General features: G+C 36.8%; 1 long non-coding RNA gene across 1 annotated transcript; it reads right to left on the bottom strand.

Annotated features, from left to right (window-relative positions):
* Positions 1-317: 317 nt before the first annotated feature.
* On the bottom strand, positions 318-8,334 carry LOC115193435 (uncharacterized). Its single transcript, XR_003878182.1, has 2 exons — positions 8,083-8,334; positions 318-1,565 (listed from the first exon to the last, which is right to left on the bottom strand). It is a non-coding gene; the product is annotated as an uncharacterized LOC115193435 (long non-coding RNA).
* Positions 8,335-13,044: the final 4,710 nt, after the last annotated feature.

Consider the following 13,044-nt stretch of genomic DNA (forward strand, 5'->3'; position numbering starts at 1 on the left):
TATTCACCCAGTTCAATGTAACAGTGATGGGTTTAGGATACTGTCATTCATATTCACCCAGTTCAATGTAACAGTGATGGGTTCAGGTTACTACATGATACTAGAATGTTCCCTGTACCCATCGTGAGGTTGCTACAGCCTGGCCTATGAATGAAAGTTTACAACATAGGTGTTAGTAATCAAGCGTTGTGTGGTACAGAGGGGAGACGGCTCCCCCTTCTGGATAGAACATGCAACTACAGCAAGGTGAGACCAGTTGTTCTCCAGTTGATCAAAACCTGACTGTCTTCCATGTTTGACGGGATTTTTTAATCCTCTTTGGTACATTTTCACAAGTCATAACTGGTCACGCTTGTAGAACAGCCAGTCTTTCATTCAAAACCTGTCATTCTGCATCATTTGGATTGTAAACATCTCTCACCACATAACCATTGATTCAACATATAGGTTTATTGTGAAATGTAATGAGAACATTGATTTAATCACCAAAACACAGCATAATAATACATTTTTATTTAGTCGTTTTAACTACCAGTTTAATCAAATAGCGAACAATACAAGATACGTGTTTCAAATCGTGTACTGTCTGTAATCAAATGTAAGAAAGTAAATGAAACAAACGAAATGAATTAAATGACAGAAACATAATGTTTAGCAGGCACACATTTGCATCAAGCCTGTCTTGAGCATTTAGCTATAAATTCTCATCCACATCACAGTGAATGTCCTCATTGTTCATGCACCTTTTGGTGAATCCAAGCTTGACATTAGTCTGCATTGATGTTGTCGCATGCCTCATCCATGGCCAGAAGGAGGTCGACACGCCGATCGTACACCTTCCACCTCCATGCTGAAAAACAAATCCTCAATAGTGTGGAGGGGAAGGAGAGTATGGGGGCAGGTGTAGAGTCACGAATCAGGGCTGGTCCCGAAAACTATGCCTGAACCACCTCTGCAGGGTGGAACCTGACATTGTCCCACACAATGACGTATGTGACCCCTTGACCTTGACAGGCCTGCTCAATTTCACTGAGAAACAAAATGACGTATGTGACCCCTTGACCTTGACAGGCCTGCTCAATTTCACTGAGAAACAAAATGACGTATGTGACCCCTTGACCTTGACAGGCCTGCTCAATTTCACTGAGAAACACAATGACGTATGTGACCCCTTGACCTTGACAGGCCTGCTCAATTTCACTGAGAAACACAATGACGTATGTGACCCCTTGACCTTGACAGGCCTGCTCAATTTCACTGAGAAACAAAATGACGTATGTGACCCCTTGACCTTGACAGGCCTGCTCAATTTGACTGAGAAACACAATGAGGTGTGCAGCGTTGTAGGATCCAAGTAATGGTCTACGTCCTACCACATCATCTTCATCTTCAGAGATAGCAGCGCACATGGAGATGTTTCCTCTACGTTGTCCAGGCACCTGGATGGACGCCCGTTGGCCGATGAGGTTCTGTCCCACGGCGCTGAGTTTTGGCCAGATTGAAGAACCACTTCATCAGCAAAGATATAGTTGTGATGGTTCACAGCAGCATCAAGCACCATCACTCTATAACAATATATTGTGGCTAGTTATTTTTACAGTATAGTTCCAGTATGATATTGGGAAGTATCATGTGCATTAATAGTAACAGTAAAACAGTATATACAGTTAAAGAGTATATAGTACTGTACAGTAAAACAGTATATTAGTGCTGTACAGTTAAACAGTATATACAGTAAAACAGTATATTAGTGCTGTACAGTAAAACAGTATATAGTTCTGTACAGTTAAACAGTATATAGTACTATACAGTAAAACAGTATATAGTACTGTACAGTAAAACAGTATATAGTGCTGTACAGTAAAACAGTATATAGTACTGTACAGTAAAACAGTATATAGTACTATACAGTAAAACAGTATATTAGTGCTGTACAGTAAAACAGTATATAGTACTGTAGAGTAAAACAGTATATAGTACTATACAGTAAAACAGTATATAGTACTGTACAGTAAAACAGTATATAGTGCTGTACAGTAAAACAGTATATAGTACTATACAGTAAAACAGTATATTAGTGCTGTACAGTAATACAGTATATACAGTATAACAGTATATTAGTGCTGTACAGTAAAACAGTATATTAGTGCTGTACAGTAATACAGTATATACAGTATAACAGTATATAGTGCTGTACAGTAAAACAGTATATTAGTGCTGTACAGTATAACAGTATATAGTGCTGTACAGTTAAACAGTATATGGTACTGTACAGTATTACAGTATATAGTACTGTACAGTAATACAGTATATATTACTGTACAGTAATACAGTATATATTACTGTACAGTAATACAGTATATAGTGCTGTACAGTAATACAGTATATAGTGCTGTACAGTAATACAGTATATAGTGCTGTACAGTAAAACAGTATATAGTACTGTACAGTTAAACAGTATATAGTACTGTACAGTAAAACAGTATATTAGTGCTGTACAGTAAAACAGTATATAGTACTGTACAGTATAACAGTATATAGTACTGTACAGTAATACAGTATATAGTACTGTACAGTAATACAGTATATTAGTGCTGTACAGTAAAACAGTATATAGTACTGTACAGTAATACAGTATATAGTACTGTACAGTAATACAGTATATAGTACTGTACAGTAATACAGTATATTAGTGCTGTACAGTAAAACAGTATATAGTACTGTACAGTAAAACAGTATATAGTACTGTAGAGTTAAACAGTATATTAGTGCTGTACAGTTAAACAGTATATAGTACTGTACAGTTAAACAGTATATTAGTGCTGTACAGTTAAACAGTATATAGTACTGTACAGTTAAACAGTATATAGTACTGTACAGTTAAACAGTATATTAGTGCTGTACAGTAAAACAGTATATAGTACTGTACAGTTAAACAGTATATTAGTGCTGTACAGTTAAACAGTATATTAGTGCTGTACAGTAAAACAGTATATAGTACTGTAGAGTATAACAGTATATTAGTACTGTACAGTTAAACAGTATATAGTGCTGTACAGTAAAACAGTATATTAGTGCTGTACAGTAAAACAGTATATAGTACTGTACAGTATAACAGTATATAGTACTGTACAGTTAAACAGTATATAGTACTGTACAGTTAAACAGTATATTAGTGCTGTACAGTAAAACAGTATATAGTACTGTACAGTTAAACAGTATATTAGTGCTGTACAGTTAAACAGTATATTAGTGCTGTACAGTAAAACAGTATATAGTACTGTAGAGTATAACAGTATATTAGTACTGTACAGTTAAACAGTATATAGTGCTGTACAGTAAAACAGTATATTAGTGCTGTACAGTAAAACAGTATATAGTACTGTACAGTATAACAGTATATAGTACTGTACAGTAATACAGTATATAGTACTGTACAGTAATACAGTATATTAGTGCTGTACAGTAAAACAGTATATAGTACTGTACAGTAATACAGTATATAGTACTGTACAGTAATACAGTATATAGTACTGTACAGTAATACAGTATATTAGTGCTGTACAGTAAAACAGTATATAGTACTGTACAGTATAACAGTATATTAGTACTGTACAGTTAAACAGTATATAGTGCTGTACAGTAAAACAGTATATTAGTGCTGTACAGTAAAACAGTATATAGTACTGTACAGTTAAACAGTATATTAGTGCTGTACAGTTAAACAGTATATAGTACTGTACAGTTAAACAGTATATTAGTGCTGTACAGTTAAACAGTATATAGTACTGTACAGTTAAACAGTATATAGTACTGTACAGTTAAACAGTATATTAGTGCTGTACAGTAAAACAGTATATAGTACTGTACAGTTAAACAGTATATTAGTGCTGTACAGTTAAACAGTATATTAGTGCTGTACAGTAAAACAGTATATAGTACTGTACAGTAAAACAGTATATTAGTGCTGTACAGTTAAACAGTATATAGTGCTGTACAGTAATACAGTATATTAGTGCTGTACAGTAATACAGTATATAGTACTGTACAGTATAACAGTATATAGTACTGTACAGTAAAACAGTATATAGTACTGTACAGTAATACAGTATATAGTACTGTACAGTAAAACAGTATATAGTACTGTACAGTTAAACAGTATATAGTACTTTACAGTAAAACAGTATATAGTACTGTACAGTAATACAGTATATAGTACTGTACAGTATAACAGTATATAGTACTGTACTGTATAACAGTATATAGTACTGTACAGTAATACAGTATATAGTACTGTACAGTATAACAGTATATAGTACTGTACAGTATAACAGTATATAGTACTGTACAGTAAAACAGTATATAGTACTGTACAGTAATACAGTATATAGTACTTTACAGTAAAACAGTATATAGTACTGTACAGTAATACAGTATATAGTACTGTACAGTAAAACAGCATATAGTACTATACAGTAATACAGTATATAGTGCTGTACAGTAAAACAGTATATAGTACTGTACAGTAAAACAGTATACAGTACTGTACAGTATAACAGTATATAGTACTGTACAGTATAACAGTATATAGTACTGTACAGTAAAACAGTATATAGTACTGTACAGTAAAACAGTATATAGTACTGTACAGTAAAACTGTATATTAGTGCTGTACAGTAAAACAGTATATAGTACTGTACAGTAAAACAGTATATAGTACTGTACAGTAAAACAGTATATAGTACTGTACTGTATAACAGTATATAGTACTGTACAGTAATACAGTATATAGTACTGTACAGTATAACAGTATATAGTACTGTACAGTATAACAGTATAGTACTGTACAGTAAAACAGTATATAGTACTGTACAGTAATACAGTATATAGTACTGTACAGTAAAACAGTATATATTACTGTACAGTAAAACAGTATATAGTACTGTACAGTAAAACAGTATATAGTACTGTACAGTAAAACAGTATATTAGTGCTGTACAGTTAAACAGTATATAGTGCTGTACAGTAATACAGTATATTAGTGCTGTACAGTAATACAGTATATAGTACTGTACAGTATAACAGTATATAGTACTGTACAGTAATACAGTATATAGTACTGTACAGTAATACAGTATATAGTACTGTACAGTAAAACAGTATATAGTACTGTACAGTAATACAGTATATAGTACTGTACAGTAATACAGTATTTAGTACTGTACAGTATAACAGTATATAGTACTGTACAGTATAACAGTATATAGCACTGTACAGTAAAAAAGTATATAGTACTGTACAGTAAAACAGTATATAGTACTGTACAGTAAAACAGTATATTAGTGCTGTACAGTAAAACAGTATATAGTACTGTACAGTATAACAGTATATAGTACTGTACAGTATAACAGTATATAGTGCTGTACAGTAAAACAGTATATAGTACTGTACAGTAAAACAGTATATAGTACTGTACAGGAAAACAGTATATAGTGCTGTACAGTTAAACAGTATATAGTACTGCACAGTTAAACAGTATATAGTACTGTACAGTAATACAGTATATAGTGCTGTACAGTAAAACAGTATATTAGTGCTGTACAGTAAAACAGTATATTAGTGCTGTACAGTATAACAGTATATAGTACTGTACAGTATTACAGTATATAGTACTGTACAGTAATACAGTATATATTACTGTACAGTAATACAGTATATAGTGTTGTACAGTAAAACAGTATATAGTACTGTACAGTAAAACAGTATATAGTACTGTACAGTAAAACAGTATATTAGTGCTGTACAGTTAAACAGTATATAGTGCTGTACAGTAATACAGTATATTAGTGCTGTACAGTAATACAGTATATAGTACTGTACAGTAAAACAGTATATAGTACTGTACAGTAATACAGTATATAGTACTGTACAGTAAAACAGTATATAGTACTGCACAGTTAAACAGTATATAGTACTGTACAGTAAAACAGTATATAGTACTGTACAGTAATACAGTATATAGTACTGTACAGTATAACAGTATATAGTACTGTACAGTATAACAGTATATAGTACTGTACAGTAATACAGTATATAGTACTGTACAGTATAACAGTATATAGTACTGTACAGTATAACAGTATATAGTACTGTACAGTAATACAGTATATAGTACTGTACAGTAAAACAGTATATAGTACTGTACAGTAACACAGTATATAGTACTGTACAGTAAAACAGTATATAGTACTATAAAGTAATACAGTATATAGTGCTGTACAGTAAAACAGTATATAGTACTGTACAGTAAAACAGTATACAGTACTGTACAGTATAACAGTATATAGTACTGTACAGTATAACAGTATATAGCACTGTACAGTAAAACAGTATATAGTACTGTACAGTAAAACAGTATATAGTACTGTACAGTAAAACAGTATATAGTACTGTACAGTAAAACAGTATATTAGTGCTGTACAGTAAAACAGTATATAGTACTGTACAGTATAACAGTATATAGTACTGTACAGTATAACAGTATATAGTGCTGTACAGTAAAACAGTATATAGTACTATACAGTAAAACAGTATATAGTACTGTACAGGAAAACAGTATATAGTACTGTACAGTTAAACAGTATATAGTACTGTACAGTTAAACAGTATATTAGTGCTGTACAGTATAACAGTATATAGTACTGTACAGTTAAACAGTATATAGTACTGTACAGTAAAACAGTATATAGTACTGTACAGTAATACAGTATATAGTACTGTACAGTAATACAGTATATAGTACTGTACAGTAAAACAGTATATAGTACTGTACAGTATAACAGTATATAGTACTGTACAGTATAACAGTATATAGTACTGTACAGTAATACAGTATATAGTACTGTACAGTATAACAGTATATAGTACTGTACAGTATAACAGTATATAGTACTGTACAGTAAAACAGTATATAGTGCTGTACAGTTAAACAGTATATAGTACTGTACAGTATAACAGTATATAGTACTGTACAGTAAAACAGTATATAGTACTGTACAGTATAACAGTATATAGTACTGTACAGTATAACAGTATATAGTACTGTACAGTAAAACAGTATATAGTACTGTACAGTATAACAGTATATAGTATTGTACAGTAAAACAGTATATAGTGCTGTACAGTTAAACAGTATATAGTACTGTACAGTATAACAGTATATAGTACGGTACAGTATAACAGTATATAGTACTGTACAGTATAACAGTATATAGTACTGTACAGTAATACAGTATATAGTACTGTACAGTATAACAGTACATAGTACTGTACAGTATAACAGTATATAGTACTGTACAGTATAACAGTATATAGTACTGTACAGTATAACAGTATATAGTACTGTACAGTAATACAGTATATAGTACTGTACAGTATAACAGTATATAGTACTGTACAGTATAACAGTATATAGTACTGTACAGTATAACAGTATATAGTACTGTACAGTAAAACAGTATATAGTGCTGTACAGTTAAACAGTATATAGTACTGTACAGTATAACAGTATATAGTACTGTACAGTAAAACAGTATATAGTACTGTACAGTATAACAGTATATAGTACTGTACAGTATAACAGTATATAGTACTGTACAGTAAAACAGTATATAGTACTGTACAGTATAACAGTATATAGTACTGTACAGTAAAACAGTATATAGTGCTGTACAGTTAAACAGTATATAGTACTGTACAGTATAACAGTATATAGTACGGTACAGTATAACAGTATATAGTACTGTACAGTATAACAGTATATAGTACTGTACAGTAAAACAGTATATAGTACTGTACAGTATAACAGTATATAGTGCTGTACAGTAAAACAGTATATAGTACTGTACAGTATAACAGTATATAGTACTGTACAGTAAAACAGTATATAGTACTGTACAGTATAACAGTATATAGTGCTGTACAGTAAAACAGTATATAGTACTGTACAGTATAACAGTATATAGTGCTGTACAGTAAAACAGTATATAGTACTGTACAGTATAACAGTATATAATTCTGTACCTGAACAAAACTCAGCCTGTAGTTGTTTCACCTGGTCGTTGTTTCTCTCAAAAGGCACCAGGTAAATGTGTTTCATAGATACCTGGTGACTCTTCTAAAAGCAGGGTGATTGATGGTAGGCTGGTGGATACCACATTGGCAAAGGCGTCATCGTTCTCCTCAATGGCCTGCTTTATTTCAGACAGCCGTATGTCATTCCCTGGCCCTCACCATTTCCTCCACGGCCCACTCCTACTGGTCGGTCAGCACACGACCACGCCCACCACCATGGGGTCTTCTGTCTATTCTGAAGGTAGAACAGAGTCTACTGTCAATAGATCAAACTGTAAGAATACTGTAACGTTTTGTGAATTTACATGCATTACAATATGTCATTTACTGTAAATATAATGGTAAGGCATAGTGCATATCCTGCAGACTTGCCGCTTTTCTTGCCAAAATATTCTAATGATGGAATAATTCAGATCGGACTGAACTAATGTGTCAGCCTCTGCCATGCTAAGGCAGTTTACAGTAGTGATGTTCTGGTACCGCTCAGGCAGTTTACAGTAGTGATGTTCTGGTGCCGCTCAGGCATTTTACAGTAGAGATGTACTTGTACCGCTCAGGCAGTTTACAGTAGTGATGTTCTGGTGCCACTCAGGCAGTTTACAGTAGTGATGTTCTGGTGCCGCTCAGGCAGTTTACAGTAGTGATGTTCTGGTGCCGCTCAGGCAGTTTACAGTAGTGATGTTCTGGTGCCGCTCAGGCATTTTACAGTAGAGATGTACTTGTACCGCTCAGGCAGTTTACAGTAGTGATGTTCTGGTGCCACTCAGGCAGTTTACAGTAGTGATGTTCTGGTGCCGCTCAGGCAGTTTACAGTAGTGATGTTCTGGTGCCGCTCAGGCAGTTTACAGTAGTGATGTTCTGGTACCGCTCAGGCAGTTTACTTTAGTGATGTTCTGGTGCCGCTCAGGCAGTTTACAGTAGTGATGTTCTGGTGCCGCTCAGGCAGTTTACAGTAGTGATGTTCTGGTGCCGCTCAGGCAGTTTACAGTAGTGATGTTCTGGTGCCGCTCAGGCAGTTTACAGTAGTGATGTTCTGGTGCCGCTCAGGCAGTTTACAGTAGTGATGTTCTGGTGCCGCTCAGGCAGTTTACAGTAGTGATGTTCTGGTACCGCTCAGGCAGTTTACAGTAGTGATGTTCTGGTGCCGCTCAGGCAGTTTACAGTAGTGATGTTCTGGTACCGCTCAGGCAGTTTACAGTAGTGATGTTCTGGTGCCGCTCAGGCAGTTTACAGTAGTGATGTTCTGGTGCTGCTCAGGCAGTTTACAGTAGTGATGTTCTGGTGCCGCTCAGGCAGTTTACAGTAGTGATTGAAGACCTGGTAGTTTAGAGATGTAGATGTCATCTATGAAAGTATTCAGACTTTTTCCACATTTTGTTACATTACAGACTTGGGTATGACGCTACAAGCTTGGCACACCTGTATTTGGGGAGTTTCTCCCATTCTTCTCTGCAGATCCTCTCAAGCTCTGTCAGGTTGGATGGGGAGCGTTACTGCACAGCTATTTTCTGCGTCTCTCCAGAGATTTTTGATCGGGTTCAAGTCCGGGCTCTGGCTGGGCCACTCAAGGACATTCAGAGACTTGTCCTGAAGCAACTTCTGAGTTGTCTTGGCTGTGTGCTTAGTGTCGTTGTTCTGTTGGAAGGTGAACCTTCACCCCAGTCTGAGGTCCTGAGCGCTCTGGAGCAGGTTTTCATCAAGGATCTCTTTGTACTTTGCTCTGTTCATCTTTGCCTCGATCCTGACTAGTCTCCCAGACCCTGCCGCTGAAAAACATCCCCACTGCATTATGCTGCCACCAGCATGCTTCACCGTAGGGGATGGTGCCAGGTTTCCTCCAGACATGACACTTGGCATTCAGACCAAATAGTTCAATCCTGGTTTCATCAGACCAGAGAATCTTGTTTCTCATGGTCTGAGAGTCCTTTAGGTGCCTTTTGGTAAACTCCAAGCGGTCTGTCATGTGCCTTTTACTGAGCAGTGGCTTCCGTCTGGCCCCTCTACCATAAAGGCCTGATTGGTGGAGTGCTGCAGAGATTGTTGTCCTTCTGGAAGGTTCTCCCATCTCCACAGAGGAACTCTGGAGCTCTGCAGGAGTGACCATCGGGTTCTTGGTCACCTTCCTTACTAAGGCCCTTCTCCCCCGATTGCTCAGTTTGGCCGGGCGGCCAACTCTAGGAAGAGACATGATGGTTTCGAACTTATTCCATTTATGACTGATGGAGGCCACTGTGTTCTTGGGGACCTTCAATGCAGCAGACATTTTTTGGTACCTTTCCCCAGATCTGTGCCTACGGACAATTCTTTCGAACTCATGGCTTGGTTTTTGCTCTGACACGCACTGTCCAATGAATTGAATTTACCACAGGTGGACTCCATTAAAGTTGTAGAAACATCTCAAGAATGATCAATGGAAACAGGATGCACTTCAGCTCAATTTCGAGTCTCATAGCAAAGGTCCTGAATACATAAGTAAATAAGGTATTTGTTTTTTATTTTTAATACATTTCCCCAAAAATCTAAAAACCTGTTTTTTGCTTTGTCATTATGGGGTATTGTGTGTAGATGGATTAAATAACAAAAATCTTCATCAATTTTAGAATAAGACTGTAACGTAACAAAATGTGGAAAAGTCCAGGGGTCTGAATACTTTCCGAAGACATTCTACGTAGATATATAATTATGTTCTTCTTTTGTGTATTTTAGCTGTTGCTTATAAAAATGTGTAAATTGTAAAATGAGTGAAATGTAAAATGAACACAGGGATCTTGTTTGTTGTGTCATAGAGAGTTGCAAACGTAGGTGTTGTAAACTTCCTTTTTCTTCATGTATTTAAACAACTGGCAGATCAGCTTGTAGCTGTTCTGGTCCTGGACTGTCCCACCAACCAAAGTACCCTGGATATTTGAAGTTGACCCATCCAGGAAGACATCATTGCCCTCTGGTACAACACTGTACCCCGGGAGCGTCGCTCGCTGCCTCTCTTTTCCTCCCCCACAGTGCTCCATTTATGTGGTCTGCACGGCTGGTTGGCACTCTCCCCTAATTGGTGCCATCGGCGTCTCCATTCCGGGTACTCCCAGCAGAGGGAGCCAACGTCCCGGCATGTACCTCCCCTCTATCACCAACCCCCGGGGTAGACCTCCCAGGATACCACAATTATTGTATTTCTCCTTGCAGGGTGTTAGACAGATAAACTGCATCCTGTCCAAGCCTCCAAACCAGAACCGTGGAAAGACATCAGCACTTGTCATTTTTAATAATATAAACTCTTATTGGTTTCCTGTATCTGTGCATGAACCCTTAGAACACAGTCCATTGTACAAAATAAGTCATCCCCAAGTGAGGGACATCAAGGAGATGAACCTCCAACACTCAAAAGCTAGTTGGGTACATGAAGGCTCATGACAGTGACATTTTTTGTTTGTTCCAGACCCTTTCTGAATGAAGGCTCATGTTCCAGACCCTTTCTGAATGAAGGTTCATGTTCCAGACCCTTTCTGAATGAAGGCTCATGTTCCAGACCCTTTCTGAATGAAGGCTCATGTTCCAGACCCTTTCTGAATGAAGGCTCAACTTCATTAGGGGATGTGCTTCAGCCTGAGGAGAACAGAGCAGAAACATAAGGGGGGGGAATTAATCTCACTGCTCAAATTTCAGTGTTGGTTCAAGTTGCTGAGAACCTCAACTACCTTTTATTAATGTGCAATGGTTTTATAAAGAGTTTTGCATATTCATAAGCTTGATCAAGTTGTAGGCAATCAGCTATACACTGGTAGTGGTGGAAAACGGTGTTTCATAAAGTACGCATATCTTTCCGTCTTTTTCCACCTTTGACATTAAATCGAGTTCTGGAGAAAAACGACGCCTTGCAGCAGAATGTTTTTACACACGGGGAATACAAATGTATAGCCGTCTGCATACAATGCCTTTGGGCGGTAAGATGAAACAACTACATCGCCATCTGTATTGACTGATCATGTAAGAATGTACAAATAAATTGGCTGGCCTAGATTGAACAGAACACAGCTGGTTAGCTGCATTTCCAACGTTTTTAAATCACATGTCAGATGGCGAGGTGTGAAATGAACGCATCAGTTGCCATCGATAGTCTTTTTTTATTTATTTTTTTCACCTTTATTTAACCAGGTAGGCTTCTCATTTGCAACTGCGACCTGGCCAAGATAAAGCATAGCAGTTCGACACATACAACAGTTACAGTTACACATGGAATAAACAAAACATATAGTCAATAATACAGTAGAAGAGTCTATATACAGTGTGTGCAAATGCGGTAAGATAAGGGAGGTAAGGCAATAAATAGACCATAGTGGTGAAGTAATTACAACATAGCAATTAAATACTGGAATAGGAGATGTGCAAAATATGAATGTGCAAGTAGAGATACTGGGGTGAAAAGGAACAAGATAAATAAATACAGTATGGGGATGAGGTAGATAGATGGGCTGTTTACAGATGGGCTATGAACAGGTGCAGTGATCTGTGAGCTGCTCTGACAGCTGGTGCTTAAAGCTAGTGAGGGAGATATGAGTCTCCAGCTTCAGTGATTTTTGCAGTTCGTTCCAGTCTTTGGCAGCAGAGAACTGGAAGGAAAGGCGACCAAAGGAGGAATTGGCTTTGAGGGTGACTGGTGAGATATACCTGCTGGAGTCCGTGCTACGAGTGGGTGCCGCTATGGTGACCAGTGAGCTGAGATAAGGCGGGGCTTTACCTAGCAGAGACTTGTAGATGACCTGTAGCCAGTGGGTTTGGCGACGAGTATGAAGCGAGGGCCAGCCAACGAGAGTATACAGGTCACAGTGGTGGGTAGTATATGGGGCTTTTGTGATAAAGCGGATGGCACTGTGATAGACTGCATCCAATTTGCTGAGTAGAGTGTTGGAGGCTATT

Source organism: Salmo trutta, chromosome 5 (assembly GCF_901001165.1).
Source record: "Salmo trutta chromosome 5, fSalTru1.1, whole genome shotgun sequence".
In the NCBI taxonomy this organism is placed as follows: Eukaryota; Metazoa; Chordata; class Actinopteri; order Salmoniformes; family Salmonidae; genus Salmo; species Salmo trutta.